Source organism: Phragmites australis, chromosome 24 (assembly GCF_958298935.1).
Source record: "Phragmites australis chromosome 24, lpPhrAust1.1, whole genome shotgun sequence".
Lineage (NCBI taxonomy): Eukaryota > Viridiplantae > Streptophyta > Magnoliopsida > Poales > Poaceae > Phragmites > Phragmites australis.
In genome coordinates, this window is record NC_084944.1 from 19813049 (window position 1) to 19817734 (window position 4686).

Here is a 4686-nt window from a genome sequence, read left to right on the forward strand (position 1 = left end):
TATCTCCCGAGGTAGGTCTTCGGGGCAACTAGAAAACCTACCCGGATATGACATCCGTTATGCTCTTGAGAACTCAGAGACATTCAGAATCCCGAGTAAGTGATCTTAGAACCTAGAAAACCCTATTAGAAGTTTCATCCTAATCGGAAATCCGAGTCTACTCGATGATATGGTCAGACAAAAATCTTATCTTTGATGGCCATGTATTTGAACCGTTGAAGCCTAATTTCGTGTACTAATAGGGTGCTTGACTGTGAATAATGGATAGTTACCATATCTGGGTACCCTAGAGTGTCCCTTAATTCTTGAAGCATATCTTTATCTTTGGGAAGGATCCCTGAGAGAAAGAAAACTACCTGTAGGTGCCCAAGGCAACCCGTAACCCGGAAGAGTTATCCTCAAGAACAAGAAGGAGTAGTCCAGAGGACGTATGACAACCCATATATATACAGAACTGAGGGGTTTTAAGGAGAGGGGGACAAGTCGAACTAGAGTGCCACAAGTTAACAGAAGTGAAGAAAGAAGTCACCGACTAGGTTTAGATCCATCTAGGCTTGCTACATCCTCTCTTGTAACAAGCTCAGATTTATACAAGACAAAAATGACATAGGATTATTATCCTTAAAGAGGTCCATACCTATTTAAAAACCTCTATGTGTTCCCTTTGTGATTCGTCTACTCAAAAAATCCCCCTATTCTTCAACAAGTTTGTTAGATCGGCGGTTTACCAATTGTCGACAGGGTTATGTTAATGCTATATCATTATGTGGAGAAGGTCCTAATCCAATTTGGGAAAATGGATGCTAAACCAGTCTCCACACCTTACGATCCAAACATCAAGCTGTACAAACACACTGGTGAACCTGTAGACCAGCTTAGGTCATTGGATCTCTTATGTACTTGAGCAGTGCAATGAGACCCAGGTGGCGGTCTGACCGTTGTATAAAAACCAGAGCAATCTTACTCTTTTGAGAGCAGTGGTCTGACCGGCCCTTCAGACGGTCTGACCGCTCTATAAAATATTCTCAAAACGCTGAGTAAAACCAAGTCTCGGTCTGACCGAAGGGTGTGCCGGTCTGATCGAGAATCATACAGAAAGTTTTGGGTCCTACGGTCTGACCGCCAAGGTTGTGCCGGTCTGACCAAGAAGGATTACGGTCTGACCGCTAGGCTGTGTCAAAATTAATTTCGACCGTTGTCTGTAGCCATTGTACGGGGGCGGTCTGACCGCCAATGGTTCTACGATCTAACCGTCACTTGCGCAAAACTATCAGAATGGCAGTAACAGTTAGTTTTTGGGTAGAGGGGTATAAATAAGGGCATGGCTGGTTAATTGAATGCATCCCTTGACCCTAGCACATAAACACAACACCTTGAGCTCTTGCCCTTACTCTCCCTCTCCAATAACTCGGTGATTGCATCTTTGAGAGGTTGAGAGCAACTAGTGCATAATTTCAAAGAGTTTGAGCAATTAGGCACTTGTGATCCTTCAAGCAAGCATCATCAACTTATTACTCTTGGAGGTTGCCGCCTCCTAGACAGCTTGAAGGTTGTCGCACTGTCGAGCCCTTCAAGGAAGATTGTAAAGGAGCCACGGTGGTGATTGTGAGAGGTTTGAGCATGTCTTGCCGGAGTGGTAAAGTGCTTAGCTAGTGGAATTGATGTTTTGAGTAGTTCTTGTTCATTTCTAGCTTAAGGTCAAGTTGCTCGGTATGAGCCATTTCTCGTGTGAGAATTGAATACTTGATAGAGAAGCGGTTTGAAGCTTGAACTCATCTCAACGTGGATTAGGGGTGATCGGCAATTCACCGATACCACGGAAAAAATCTCTTGTGTCATCTTTGAGCTATTTACCTTATCATTGAGTTATTTACTTTCATACAATTTACTTCAAGTAATTTATCTTCCTAGATTATAAATTGTTGCATGTCACCCTAGGTTTGCAAACCTCAACTTAGCTCTTAGTTGTTCTACTTATTTCTCTAGTGATCCTTAGTTTGTTTTCGTAAGTTTTCTTGATCACTTAGCAATTAGTTTTTAAAACCGCATATTCACCCCACTCTAGTCGGTATCCTTGATCCTGCAAGTGGTATCAGAGCCTATGACTCCTTTTGTTGCGGATTTAACTATCCCGGAGTAGGATTATGGCTCGTGATGCTCATATCAATGTGGGGAAAGCTCCGTTCTTTGAGGGGTCAAACTACGCCTATTGGAAGGCTAGAATGACCGTGTATCTTAAGGCTATGGGCGGTAAGCTTTGGGATATTGTGAATAAGGATTATGTAATTCTTGATCCTATTAATCTTACCGATATTGATAAGGAAAATTCTCTTGCTAATGCTCAAGGTATGAATGTTCTTTATAGTGCTTTAGATCTTAATGAGTTCAATCACATTTGTAAGCTTGAGACCGCTCATGAAATTTGGGAAAGGCTTAAAGAGATTCATGAAGGTTCAACCATGGTTAATGATGCCAAGTTTTTTGTTTATAAAGGACAACTTGAGAAATCTACTATGTTACCAAATGAAAGCATTGAAGAAATATTCAATCATTTGAACAACATAATAAATGAACTCAAGGTGCTTGGCATGGATGTTTCCAATGTTGATTTTTCTCTTAAGTTTTTTAGAGCTTTGCCTAACAAATATGATACTATTGTGACTTTGCTTGTGAGGTCCAACTTGAAGGAGACAACTCTAATGCAAATGTTGAGTGAAATTCTCACTCATGATATTTTCAAAAAGTCACAAGAGGATCTTCATGATGATGTTAGTGATGTCAAGAAGAAGAATGTCGCATTTAAGGCTCAAGCATCAAGAGGAAAAGATGATCATGAAGAAAGTGATGATGATGAAGAAGAGATGGCTCTCTTTGTTAGAAAGTTCAAGAAATTTATGAAGAAGAAGAGATATCAGGGTGGATATAGTAAGAAGGGATAATCTTCAAAAGGAAATCCCTTCGAAGAAAGAAGATGCTTTGAATGTGGCGAAAAAGGTCATATTGCCACAAATTACAAGAACAAGGAAGAAAAATATTCCAAGAAGAAGAAGGAGAGTGAAGGCAAGAAAGTTTTCAAGAAGTACTACGATAAGAAGAAAGATGGTCAAGTATGCTATGTGAGTAGGATTCAGATGCAAGCTCAAGCTCTGACTCCGATGATGAGAAGCCATCTCAAAAGGATCTTGCCGGTGTAGCCATCAATGAAGCAACTTCACTCTTCTCCACACCTCATTGTCTTATGGCAAAGTGTGACTCTAAGGAATTAAATGATGAGGATGAATATTCATATGATGATCTAGTTGAGCTAATAAATGGTTTTGATTATTTCATGAGCAAAGAAAGAGAAAAGTTTAAGGAATTGAAAAAGAGACACACTTCTCTTCAAGATTCCTATGAGGAGCTAAAGACAGCTCATGAGGGTCTAAAAGAAACTCATGAGATGTTTAAGGAAGCTCATGACTCTCTTATTGCTCACGAAACCAACAAATCAAAAGTAGATATAAGTATATCTTGCAATATTCTTGATGATGTATCTACTTTATCTCATATGAGTTCTTCTACATTGCATAATGATGTGTTTACTTTACCTAAAGATGTATCTTGCAATATGTCCTGATTATTGATAAAAATATCATGTTGAAAGAAAAAGTTGAAAAGCTAACAAATGATCTTGCAAGATGCTATATTGGAGAGTCTAAAATTAGACAAGTTTTAGATAGTCAAAGGTTCTCCATCAAGAAGGCCTTGGGTATGTTCCCAAGAAGGGTAAGAAGGCATTCATTCATCATAAAATTACTTTTGTGAAAGGTAGCGATTATTGCATGAGGTGCAAGAAAATCGGGCATGTTGAGAAGGATTGAAAAAATATCAAGGATAATTCATATGCATCTTTTGATTCATGCTATTTCCTTAAGAGATGCTCTAATGGTAGTGTTAAAGCTAGATTTATTGGCACTCCTATAATTGGTGCTAAAAAGAATGCCATTTGGGTGCTTAAAACCTTGGTGACTAACATCCAAGGACCCAAATAAGTTTGGGTACCTAAAAGAGCTTAACTTTGTTTTGTAGGTAAATTACAAGTCCGGTGGGAGACATTGGGTGCTAGATAGTGGATGTACTCAACACATGATCAGAAATCAAAGGATGTTCACTTTTATAAGTAATGATAGATTGGAATATGACAAAATCATATTTGGAGACAATAGCAAAGGAAAGATAAAAGGATTAGGTAAAATTACTATCTCAAATTATTTGTCTATCTCAAATGTCTTACTAGTTGAATCCTTAAATTTTAATTTGTTTTCCGTTGCTCAATTATGTGATCTTGATCTTACATGCACTTTTTCTCCAAATGATGTGATCATATCTAGCTTAAAGGATAATAGTATCATTTTCAAAGGCTTTAAATATGGTAATCTTTACCTAGTTGATTTTTCTTCTAATGATGCAAACCTTACCACATGCTTGTTCACAAAGACATCAAAATGATGGCTTTGCATAGAAGGCTTGGTTATATTGGTATGAATCAACTAAATCATTTATTGAAGCATGATCTTGTAGTTGGATTGAAAGATGTGAAATTTGAGAAGTACAAGGTATGTAGTGCTTGTCAAGCCGGAAAGCAAGTGGGAAATTCACCTCCATATAAAAGCTCCATGTCAACTTCAAGACCTTTGGAATTATTAC